We start from the raw sequence: 13,332 nt of genomic DNA on the forward strand, positions 1-13,332 counted from the left end.
TACAACAATACCTCCTGGTTGTTCTGTATTCCTCCCCTTTGCTTTCTGCCCTCAAAGCTGGTTGTCACGTCGGAAGGTGCTCATGATCAAAGGCCAGACAGCAGGTAAGCAAGCATGAGTTTCTCAGGCTAGCGTTTCTGACCTAAAAAATCTTCAGCTGCTTCATCAGCGAGCCTCCCTCAAACCCAAGGTCAGAAGTGGGTGTGTTTATTGACTATTCCACAGTGCTCAGTTCAATTCAAAACTCTCCAGGTTACAGCAGGAGCTGGACAACAGTAGGCTTGAGCTGACAAATGGCAGTCATCATTATTTTTATATATTCTTTAATGGGATGTGGACATCACTGGCAAGGCCAGCATTTGTTGTCCATCACTAATTGCCTGTGAGAATGTAGTTGTGAGTCCCTTTCTTGAACTGCTGCAGTATTGTAGGTACACCCACAGTGCTGTCAGAAAGGGAACTCTGAGATTTTGATCCAGTGATAGTGATGGAATGATGAGTGGTTTGGAGGGAAACTTGCAGGTGGTGGTGTTCCCATGCACCTGCTGCCCTTGTCCTTTTAGGTGGTAGAAGTCACAGGCTTGAAAGGTGCTGTTGAAGGAACCTTGGCAAGTTGCTGCAGTGAATCATGTATATGGTACATACTGCTGCCACTGTGGAGGGAGTGAACGTTTAAGTGATGGAGCAAGAGGACTGTTTTGTCTTGGATAGTGTTGAGCTTCTTAAGTATTGTTGGAACCCCCCTGGTTAAAGTGAATTGGCAAATTAATTTAAGGGATAGGTCAATAGAGATGCAATGGCAAACATTTAAGGGGATATTTCAGAGTACATTCCACCAAGTCAGAAAAATTCCAAGGGACCTTTACCTAGAAAGGTTAAAGACAGTATCAAACTTAAAGAAAAAGCATATAATTGTGCAAAGGTGGGTGGAAGGTCAGAAGATTGGACAAAATATAAGGAACAGCAAAGGAAGACAAAAAGATTAATAAGGATGGAAAATTTAGAGTACGATGGAAAGCTAGCCAGAAATATAAGAATAGATAGTAAGAGTTTCTATAAATAGTTAAAAAAGAAAGTTAACAAAGTGAGCGTTGGTCCTATAGAAAGTGAGTCTCGATAATTTATAATGGAAAAAAAAGGAAATGGTAAGTGAATTGAACAGGCATTTTGCATCAGTCTTCATTACATAGGATACAAGTAACATCCCAGAAGCAGCTATAAATCAGGAAAAGGAAGGGAGAGAGGAACTTAGGAAAATTTCAATCACCAGAAAAGTGGTACTGTGTAAATTGTTGGAGCTGCGGGCTGTAAAGTGCCTGGGTCCTGATGGACTTCAACCTAGGGTCGTAAAAGAAGTGGTCAGTGAGATAGTTGATGCATTGATTTTAATTTTCCAAAATTTCCTAGATTCAGGGGATGTCCCATTAGATTGGAAGATAGCAAATGTAACTCCATTATTCAAAAAGGGAGGGAGACAGAAAGCAGAAAACTACAGGCCAGTTAGCTTAACATCTGTCATAGGGAAAATGTTAGAAGCTATAGCAGGACAGTTGGATAAGTTCAAGGTTATCAAGCAGACTCAACATGTGTGAAAGGGAAGTCATATTTAACCAACTTATTTGAGCTCTTTGAGGAAGTAACATGTGCCGTGGATAAAGGGGAACCAGTGGATTTACTGTACTTAGATTTCCAGAAGGCATTTGGTAAAGTGCCACATCAAAGGTTATTGCAGAAAATAAAAGCTCATGATATAGGGGGCAACATATTGGCATGGATAGATGATTGGCTGGCTAACAGGAAGCAGAGAGTAGGCATAAATGGGTATTTTGCAGGTTGACAAAATACAACGAGTGGTGTGCTTATTGCCCATCCCTAGTTGCCCTTAAGAAGGTGGTGGTGAGCTGCCTTCTTGAACTGCTGCAGTCCATGTGGTGTAGGTACGTCCATAGTGCTGTTCGGGAAGGAGTTCCAGGATTTTGACCCAGCGACAGTGAAGAACGGCAATATATTTCCAAATCAGGATGGTGAGTGACTTGGAGGGGAAACTCCAGGTGGTGGTGTTCCCATCTATCTGCTGCCCTTGTCGTTCTAGATGCTAGTGGCTGTGGGTTTGGAAGGTGCTATCGAAAGAGCCTTGGTGAATTCCTGCAATCATCTTGTAGATGTGTATCAGTGGTGAAAGGAGTGAATGTTTATGGATATGGTGCCAATCAAGCAGGCTGCTTTGTCTTGGACAGTGTCAAGTTTCTTGAGTGTTGTGGGAGCTGCCCTTATCCAGACAAGCAGTGAGTATTCCATCACACTCCTGACTTGTGCCTTGTAGATGGAGGCCAGGTTTTGGGGAGTCAGGACATGAGTTACTCATAGCACGATTCTTAGCCTCTGACCTGCTCTTATAGCCACAGTATTCATATGACTAGTCCAGTTAAGTTTGTGGTCAATGATAACCCCCAAGGATGTTGATAGTGTGGGATTCAGTGATGGTTATGCCATTGAACATCAAGGGGAGGTGGTTGGATTCTCTCTTGTTGGAGATGGTCATTGCCTGACACTTGAGTGGCACAAATGTTACTTGCCACTTGTCAGCCCAAGCCTGGATATTGTCCAGGTCTTGCTGCATTTGGACATGCACTGCTTCAGTATCTGAGGAGTCACGAATGGTGAACATCATGCAATCACCAGCGAACATCCCCACTTCTGTCTTTATGATGGAAGGAAGATCATTGATGAAGCAGCTGAACATGGTTGGACCGAGGACACTACCCTGAGAAACTCCTATGATGTCATGGAGCTGAGATGACTGACCTCCAACAACCACAACCATCTCCCTTTCTGCTACATATGACTCCAAACAGCGGCCAATTTTCCTGATTCCCATTGACTCCAGTTTTGCTAGGGTTCCTTGATGCCACACACTGTCAAATGCAGCCTTGATGTCAAGGGCAGACACTCTCAACTCACCTCAGGAGTTCAGCTCTTTCGTTCATGTTTGAACCAAGGCTGTAATGAAGTCAGGAGCTGAGCGGCCCTGGCAGAACCCAAACTGGGCATCAGTGAGCAGGTTATTGCTAAGGAAGTGCTGCTTGATAACATTGTTGTTGACCCCTTCCACCACTTCTCACAAGCCCACTTTGTTCTGAGTCTGCTCCTGCAGCTCTGTCCCTTTAATTCTTAGCCTTTTCCTCTGCTCCTCACTTAACTTCACTTAACAGGACCCTTTCCAGATTCCTGTTCTTTTCCTTTGACTAGATCATCTTCTTGGGACCTCCCCCTTGTCCCACTCCCTGGTTTTGGGACCTTTCTATGTTCTGAGACTTTTCTATCTTCACCTTGTGGTTTCCACATACAACTGAACTAAAACTGCTTTCTGTTTCTCCCTGTATCTCTGTGGGTCTCTCTCTTTGGACCCCTGTTGCTAAGCAACAGCACAGTTTTTTTTCTACCTTGTGTTTGTTCTAACTTGGTAACACAACTCTTCACTTCAAGAGTCCTAAAACCTCATTAAAAATGCAGGTATACAAACAGGGCTTCAGACCTGCCAGCTCCATCTCAGAGAAAAATTCTAAATGAAGCTGGACCCAGGTTTCACCTTAACACACAAAAATAAAAAATAATTAAAATTAAAGCTATAGTTTATTCCTAACACCCACAAATACAAATATATATTACTTAAGCTATCTCTAGTTTCTAACAGTTGATAGTGGGGGATTCAGCAATGATAATGCCATTGAATGTCATGGGGAGATGGTTAGATTCTCATTTGTTGATGGTCATTGCCTTGCATTTGTGTGGCGCGAAAGTTACTTGCTACTTATCAATCCAAGCCTGAATGTTGTCTAGGTCTTGCCCCCATATGGACAGTGTCTGAAGAGTTGCGAATAGTACTGAATATTATGGAATCATCAAAAAACATACCTACTTCTGATCTTATGATGGTCATTGATGAAGCAGCTGAAGATAACTGGGTGCAGGACACTAACCTGAGGAACTCCTGGAGAAATGTCCTGGGACTGAGATGATTGGCCTCCAACAACCACAACTATCTTCCTTTGCAATAGCTATGACTCCAACCAGTGGAGTTTCCGCCCACAACCTGATTTTCATTGACTTCAAGTTTGCTGGGGCTCCTTGATGCCACACTCAGTCAAATGTTGCCTTGATGTCAAGGGCAGTCACTCTCCCCTCATCAGTGCCATGCAAATGCCAGACTTTACTATTTCCAACAAGTCCAACCCACTTCCATTGACCTTCAATGGCACACCAATCCCCCACTTTCAACAGCTTGGGAATCATTGACCAGAAGCCTAAATGGACCAGCCATACGAACACAGTGACAATTTCAGTAGAGGTTAGATATTCTGATGAGTGGCTCACTTGATTCTTCAAAATTATCACCTACAAGGTGTCATTCAGGCCTGTGATGGAATAATCACTTCTTACATGGATCATCAACACACTGCAGTTACAGTATGTAGTACCTACAAGATGTTCTGCAATAACTCAACTAATTTATTTTGACAGCACCACCAAGCCCTGTAACCTTTACCTTTGAGAAGGACAAGTGTGGAAACATCATGGAATACTGTCAATACCAAGTTCCCCGTCAAACCATACCCCAATTCTAACTTGGATCTAGATCAACACTCTCTCGTTGTGGTTGGGCCAAAATCTTGGAATTGCCTAACACCATCAGTGAAGCACTGTGTTCACAATGAAGCTAGCAGTTCAAGGAGGCAGCTTTTTCATGGCAACTAGAAATAGATAATAAATGCAGCCTTCCTCAAGTTACACACATCCCAAGAACAAACAAGATAGTATGGTCACATTCACTGTAGTGACAAATCTTTTTTCCAAACCCTCAGATACCTGGATGTTCCAAATGTAGCCTATGATTGTGGACCCCAATTCATGCCTGTCCCAGCTAGCAACACGAAGAACAGAAAAACTGAATAACAGAAAGTCCCTAGCTTATAAGCATGTTCTTGTCTTGATGTTCAAGCAATTAAGATATCATCGATGATCTTGATTATGATAATCTTCAATGCAATAATGTCAGCCATTACAGTCATGTCTATCCTAATCTGCATTTTACATTGAACCACCATTTGCTTATCAATTTTGGGAACAAAGGCCATATGCTCCACCATTCCATTTAAATGCGAGAATACCAGGCTATAGTTGCAAGCTACAAGTCATAGAGACATTAATTTAAACTGCCCCATTCACTAATTGATAATCTCTAATTTGACTAATAATCAAAATTTCTTAGGGTTTTGAAACAGACAAACAACTGTCTGGTAGGCATTAACTTTAGTGATATACTTAGGGCTACTACTTTAATGGGAAACAATGATGTATGTGTCATAAAATGAAAATTCTATTTTCATTACTTAAGTGCTTAGATAAGCGGTGAGAGCAACATCTGTAAACTTGCTAAGGGGAATTCACAATCTTGGGATATTCCTTCAACTTACTAGAAAGCATTTCGCAAATAAATTGATCAATTTGTTTAATAAAGCTAATAGTCAAACCGCTTATTTTCAACTTGCTTAATTACAATTTCCAATTTTTAAACAATTCATTTATGGGATGTGGACATCGCTGACTAGGCCAGCATTTATTGTCCATTCCTAATTGCCCTTGAGAAGTGGTGAGCTGTCTTCTTGAACTGCTGCAGTCCATGGGTTGTAGATACACCCACAGTTAGGGAGGGAGTTCCAGAATTTTGACAAAGCAACAGTGAAGGAACAGCGATATATTTCAGGGTGCTGAGTGGCTTGGAGATGGACTTCCAGGTGGTGGTGTTCCCATCTGTCTGTTGCCCTTGTCCTTCTATATGGTAGTGGTCGTGGGTTTGAAAGGTAATGTCTAAGGAGCCTTGGTGAGTTTCTGCAGTGCATCTGGTAGCTGGTACTATTGGTGGAGGAGGGACTGAATGTTTGAGGAAGGGGTGCCAATCAAGCAGGCTTTGTCTTGAATGGTATCAAGCTTCTTCAGTGTTGTTGAAGCTGCATTCATCCAGGCAAGTGGAGAGTATTCCATCACACTCCTGACTTGTGCCTTGGTGAGTCAGGAGGTGAGATATTCATTGCAGAATTCCTAGCCTCCGGCCTGCTCTTGTAGCCACAGTATTTATGTAGTCCAGTTCAGTTTCTAGTCTATGGTAACCCCCAGGATGTTGATAGCGGGGGAATTCAGTGATGGTAATGTCATTGAATGTCGAAGGCGATGGCTAGATTCTCTCTTGTTAGAGATGGTCATTGCCTAACATTTGTGCGGCATGAACATTATTTGTCACTTGTCAGCCCAAGCCTGAATATTGTCCAGGTCTTGCTGCGTTTGGATATGGACTGCTTCAGTATCTGGGGAATTGGTGCTGAACGTTGTGTTGACCTTATGATGGACGAAAGGTCATTGATGAAGCAGCTGAAGATGGTTGGGCCTAGGACACCACCCTGAGGGACTCTTGCAGTGATGTCCTTGAACTGAGATGGCTGATCTCTAATAACCGCAAACATCTTCATTTGTGGTAGGTATGACTCCAACCAGCAGAGAGCCTTCCTCCTGATTCCCACCGACTCCAGTTTTGCTAAGGCTCCTCGATGCCACAGCCATTTCTGGAGTCCAGTTTCCCCCTATACTTTGAAGGGTGGAAAGTTTTCTTCATTGCAATTCCTGCTTACATGCAACTGTGACGTACAGAAATTCTGCTCATCACCTTTGAACTTGAAGCTTTCACCTCTCATTCTGATTGGGTTTCTTTTGGTCAACATGTCAGTTTAAACCAGTTTCCACCAGTTTGTTAATATTTGTGTGGGTGAGGAAGGATTGTAAGTCCAATTTCCAGGCAGCTCAGGAAGAGTTAACACCGTGATCTGCCACTGCATAAGCAAGTGGTTGCTTTGAACAGTCTCAAGAAATTGAGAACTCAAAAGCCAGTAGCACAAAAGGTGACATTTCTGAATCTTATGTTTCTAGAATTCAAAGGTTTCATATTATTCTTTGTAACATAAAAGCTCATATAAGCATTTTTCTCTTGGGGTGCTATACTGTATTCACCATTGCTGCAAGCTGTATGAAATTCAGGCAAACAAAAGGTTAAGAATTAAACCAGTTTTGTTATGCCACTTCCCTCAAGATCACAATTGATTCAAAAGGTTCCATCCAAACGTTGTTGTTATTGGTTACAGAAGCCTTAAATATCAATAATTGTAGTCCATACAGAATAGACTACCCAAAGCTACTGTGTTGATGAAATTGAAAATAGGGACTGAGAAAAATGGAAGCAGCCACAATAGCATCTATTTTAAATTTTCAACTTCTGTCTTTCATGTTTATTATATTTTCAATGAAAACTGTACTAGAAATATTAGTACATACTCCCTTCATATGCCATTGAAAGAAAATAATGTTCCCTTACTGAACCACAGTGTGCATTACTGGATGAGGGGTTGAAAAGGAAGTGGAGACACCAGGTACAATGAGTATCAGCAACTTTGACTAAAATATCGATTCCAAAAGGACAATTTTAATTATGTTAAGATCTTCAAAACTGTGGGACTGTTCAAGACTGTTGTAGTGATTATTTCCTAACACATGAGGGAACTCTGCATAACTCTGAAGACCTAGAAATTGAAACATAATAGAAATCTGGTAAAATACTTAAAACATTTTTTTGCCTAGTGTGCCACTTAAAACCTTTCTTTCAGTACCCATTTCTATCAATAATTCAAAGTAGATTGCTTCTACTGTTCAATAAAACACTTTCACTGGCAGAAATACATTGGCAATTCAACTAGAGATCAGATAGACTGGATAAATGCTACTTGAAAGGAACAAAATAGACATTTGGGCAGTAGGAAATGACCATTATTTTTAAATCACCACTTACACTGTAAGCTTTTACATCATTTATGTATATCTTATATGCTGAAATAGCAAAGGTTTATTGCAATGGAATGAGGCCCATATCAAACTTGCTCAAATGTGCAATCCATAGCTCAGACTACTATTGCATATTTCATGTTTATTTTACTCTTTCATGGGACAGGGGCTTTGCTGGCAAGGCCAACATTTATTGCCTATCCCTAATTGCCCTTGAACTGAGTGGCTTGCTTGGCCATTTCAGAGGGCTAAGGGCTATTAAAGGACAACCACGTTGTGGATCTGGAGTCAGACCAGGTAACTATAGCAGATTTCCTTCCCTGAAGGGTATTAGTGAACTAGATGGGTTTTTATGACAGTCAATGACAGTTTCATGGCTACCATTATTAAGGCTAGTTTTAAATTCCTTATTTATCAGTTGCCATGGTGGGATTTGAACCCTTATCCCTGCAGCATTAGCCTAAATCTCTGGATTACTATTGCAATGATATTACCAGTACACCACCATCCCCCTCAACATCTAAACTATTCAACAAAACTATGTTAACTATTTTTGAAATGAAGGGCATGAGTAACAGCAGATACAACTCACATAGCTGTCTGTGAAGAAGCTGATTAATAGTTTACTTCTGTGGGGCGCTTGCAAGGTTCCCACTTGCTATGTGAGCAAATGAGACATTGGCCAGATTACAGGCAACAAGGCTGAATTTACAGGGAGAATTCAGGAGATTTAGCATATTAATAGACTGAGGGACCTCTCAAAGTATTTATTCTCCTCTCGCAATTTTCTTCCCTTATCCCATCTTGGCTGAACTTGGCAGTTCATGATATCCCCTGATGTATCATGCAGACACCAGTTTCCAAGTGTGGTGTATCAGAATCGAAATTAACCCCCAACAAGTTATCTATATATTTGCACCTGCTAGAATGAATTACTAGACAGAAGTCAGGAACAGGAATTTTATCTTATTTTACCTTCCTTCTATTTCAGATGGGGTGTCTTCATATAACTCAGCTTTGCTGATGGCTGAAAAGGCTAATCCTTGAGAGGCAGGTTCTGCCAGAAACGCCACACATGAAGCTGCTGGGTGTCGTTGTGGGCTAATTTTTTGGTGTTAGCGCCTGTTGCCAAGCCACTGTAGCCACTAGGTCACTGTGGTGGTGCAAGACAGCCCACAGGTGTTGCCATTTTTCTCTAACTAGTGCTTCCCAGATGCAATAATCAATGCTTAAGGCCTTCACGCCACACTTGCAAGCATTCTTGAAGCGGGTTTTGGGCGTCCAACTGGTTGCCTGGCTCCGACTACTTCACCATACAGAAAGTTCTTGGGTATGTGATTGTCATCCATCCTGTAGATGAGCCCAATCCAATGAATCTGCCTCAGTTTGATAACTGCTATTGAACTTGAGAACTCTGTCTTTGAGAGGACTGCCCCATTTATGACTTTCTCCCGCCAGGATATACACATAATGCTCCACAGACAGCAAAGATGGAAATTGTTGAGCTTCTTTTCTTGATGGCTGTAAGTCGTCCTTGTGAACGTCCATGTTTCACAACCAATTAGTAAGGTGCTGCAAGCACAGCCTTTATGAATCATCAGCTTGGTCCTAAGGGTCAACTTGATGTTATTCCATGCGTATTTTGAGAGTTGGCTGAAGGTGCTAGCTGCTTTCCCTATGCGTGTATCAAGCACAGAGTGTCTGCAGAGTGCACCCAAGGTAGCAGTATTTGCTATTTCCAGTGGGATGTATATAGTGTGATCAGGAGCTGAGATGTCCCATGACCACAACTTTCTTGATAGTCATAGTCAGGAAGAACAAGTTATAGGCATGGGAGAGACAGTCCATGAGTCTTTGTATCTGAGCTTTTATATGGGTGACCAGCACAGCATCATCAGCACTTGGGAGTTCTCTGATCAGTATGTGAAGTGTTTTTGTCTTTGCTTTTAATTTTAATAGATTGTAGAGCCTTGCCATTTGATCAAATATGCAAGTAGACTCCTTCCATATCGGCAGGGAGGGCAAAAGTCAGAAGCATGAAGAAGATACCAAGCAGAGTGGGGCTAGGACACAGCCCTGTTTCACTTCATTCTTCACTCTGAAACTGTTGGAAGCAGAGTCATCAAACTGTACAATACAGTGCATGTTGTCATGGAAGGACATCACTGGAGCAAGGAGGGGTAAGGCCATAAAGGAATTTAAACACAGGAGTTTAAAATGAGGCATTGTGGGACCAGGAACTAGAACAGATCAGCGATGATTTGGATAATGGCCCAAATGTGGCCTGGTACTGGTAGGATACAGGCAGTAGCAATTTGCATGTATTAAAGTTTCTGGAAGGCAGAGATGTGAGAAGAGCATTGGCGTCATCAAGCATAAAAGATAAGAGTTTCAAAAGGATAATGTTGCAGATATAAAAGTAGGCAGTCTTTTGATGGATATGAGTTAGAAGCTCAACTTGAGGCTAACTAAGATTCCAAGTTTGTGAACGAACTGGTTCAATTTGAGACAATGGTAAGGATTTTGTGGCAAAGACTGAAAAGAGAGCCAGTCTTCCCAATGATTAGCTGCAGAAAACTGTCAGGATAATGTTGGACTAGCAACCTTATAGCACAGATGCAGTGGACAAACTCAAAAGGAGAGACAGATACAGCTAGGTGGCATCAACATACATGTGGAAGCTGGCCACATATCTGTGGATGGTGCTGTCAAAGAGCAGTGTGTAAATGAGGAAAGGGCTGGATCTAAGAACACTGCCTTGGGGAACCCCCGAGGTGACTTTTCATAGGTGCAAAGAGAGACTAAGATCATAAGAAATAGGAGCGGTAATAGGCCATTTGGCTCATCAAGCCTGCTCTGTCATCTAATAAGGTCATGGCCGATCTGATTGTAGCCTTAACTCCACTTTCTTGCCTGCTCCCTCATAACCCTGGACTCCCAAGTCCATCAAAAATCTGCCTAACTCACGAATATATTAAATGACATAACATCCATAGCTCGCTGGGGAAGAGAATTTCAAAGGCTAACAACCCTCTGAAAGGAGAAATCCCTCCTCATCTCCATCTTAAATGGGGCATCCTTTATCTTTAAACCGTGCCTCCTAGTTCTAGATTTCCCCAAGAAGGGAAACATCCTCTCAACATCTACTCTTGTCAAGCTTCCTCAGATTCTTACATGTTTCAATAAGATCACCCCTCATTCTTCTAAACTCCAATGAGTATAGGCCCAACCCTAAGACATCCTCTTCATCCCAGGAATCAGCATAATGATCCTTCTCTAAACTGCTTCCAATATAGTGCTGTACACACTATGTTTGGTGCGATATCACCAAAGCCCTGTAGACTTCCCTACTCCATTCTCCTTGTGATGAAGACCAACATTCTATTTGCCTTCCTAATTAACTCCATCGCTGAAGGCAGGATTCCAGTTATGTTTTCACCCCTGTTTGTAAACAATACCTCAAAAATTAGTGGACGAATTTCAACAAAACAGATAGAGTATGGCCCAAGGAAAAACTATTTTGGGCAAAGATGTGAGTTTTGTTATGATTGGGAAATAAGGTGAACTGACTTTCAAAACAAAAAGGAATTTGTGGGTTGTTTCATTTAGAATGTTATTGATTGTCTCACCTGCTGTGCTGGAATTTGTCTCAGTCATCAAAACATGAGCAGAGTTTTCAGAGCAGGTTTTGGATGTGGATTGGCCTGAAGCCTCCTCAGCGAGATGGAAGCTCTTATTAAAATGATTTATTTTTTCAGATTTGTAATTACAGAGCATCAATCAGACAAGGAAAAGACTAACAGCTGCATAGTTGTAATAGCGTTGAGTTAACATAGTATGGCAGAGGTATGCTTTCTGAGTGCCCTTGTCACTTGCTGCACCTGCATGCTAACTTTGTGGTTCACGTACAAGGATACCTAGATCCCTCTGTACCTCATCATTCTGCAGTCTCTCTCCATTAAAACAATATTCTACTTTTTTTATTCTTCCTGCCAAAGTGGAAAACCTCACATATTCCCAGATTATGTGCCATCTGCCAAATTTTTGCCCACTCACTTAACTTATCTATATCCCTTTGCATCCCCCTCACAACTTGATTTCTTACTTATCTTTGTATTATCAGGAAATTAGGCTACAATACATAGTCTCTTCAGCCAAACCATTAATATGGATGGTAAATATTTGAGGCCACAGCACTGATCCCTATAGCACTTCACTCGTTAGCTTACCAATCTAAAAATTATCCATTCATACCAACTCTTTAGCTTCCTGTTGGCTAGCCACTCCTCAATCCATGCTAATATATCACCCACTACATCATGGGCTCTTACATTATGCAGTAACCTTTTATGCAGCGTTTTATCAAATGCCTTTTGGAAATCCAAATATACTACACCTACTGGTACACCTTGATCCACCCTGCTTGTTACATCCTGAAAGAACATTAATAAATTTGTCAAACATGATTCCCCTTTCACAAAACCATGTTGATTCTGCCTAACTGTATTATGATTTTCTAAATGTCATGTTACTACTTCCTTAATAACTATTGATAAAGATCCTCTGGCTACAATTGGGCAAGTAAAAGTGGAATCAAACAAGGGCAGTCCCATCAAGCTGCAGGATAGGAATTATAAGAATCATAAGCAAGCTCAACATTTTCAAAAATTTGTTTGTGGGATGTAGGCGTCACTGGTTAGGCCAGCATTTATTGCCCATCCCTAATTGCTCTTGTTCGGAGGGTTTTAAGAGTCAACCACATTGCTGTGGGTCTGGAGTCACATGTAGGCCAGACCAGCAAAGGATGGCAGATTTCCTTCCCTAAAGGACATTAGTGAACCAGATGGGTTTTTCTAACAATCGACAATGGTTTCATGGTCATCATTCAGATTTTTATTGAATTCACATTTCACCATCTACCATGGTAGGGTTCAAACCTGGGTCCCCTGGAATACCAGTCCAGTGACAGTACCACAATGCCACCTGTAGCAAAGACTGCAGAGGGGTCCAGGTGGAAAAAATGCACCACAGCCATTCATAGGAATGCTGTTTATAACTTTGGTTAAAGACATTTTGATGTTATCAGGAACCCAATTAGAGGGATTTAGTTGGAGCTGTGGAATCTTTGGAGAATAAATGGAATTGGTAATGGCATAGGCTTCAAGGGCACAGGGATGCTTATTTGAGAAAGTGGTGATTGCAGCTGTTTTGAAAAGGGAGGAAGGGAGTTGTCAGTGATGGAAGAGATGACAACAACTTGAAATAGACAGTGAAGATAGGGCTGAACAAATGAGAGTTGTAAATGGAGTGCCAAATTCTAGGCAGCTGTAAACAACGTAGAAGAGATTGCCCAAGAATGAACATATTAGGAAATGGGGTTGGAAGGTAGTGGGGAGGGGGGTTTGAGGTGGTAAGGAATATAAGGAAGTGATCAGAGATGGCTCATCA

General features: G+C 41.7%; 1 protein-coding gene across 6 annotated transcripts in view; it reads right to left on the reverse strand.

Moving 5' to 3' along the window:
- LOC121282219 (nuclear transcription factor Y subunit alpha-like) overlaps positions 1-13,332 on the reverse strand; it is a 64,197-nt gene that overhangs the window by 33,899 nt on the left and 16,966 nt on the right. The window contains exon 1 of one of the 6 annotated variants that reach the window (XR_005944018.1): positions 11,514-11,590. The exons of the other annotated variants lie outside the window; for them this stretch is intronic. The gene's annotated coding sequence lies outside the window, so the exon portion shown is untranslated. Of the gene's footprint in view, positions 1-11,513; positions 11,591-13,332 lie in introns of those variants that run through there. 6 annotated transcript variants of the gene reach the window in all.

The sequence above is a fragment of the Carcharodon carcharias genome, chromosome 9 (genome assembly GCF_017639515.1).
Source record: "Carcharodon carcharias isolate sCarCar2 chromosome 9, sCarCar2.pri, whole genome shotgun sequence".
In the NCBI taxonomy this organism is placed as follows: domain Eukaryota; kingdom Metazoa; phylum Chordata; class Chondrichthyes; order Lamniformes; family Lamnidae; genus Carcharodon; species Carcharodon carcharias.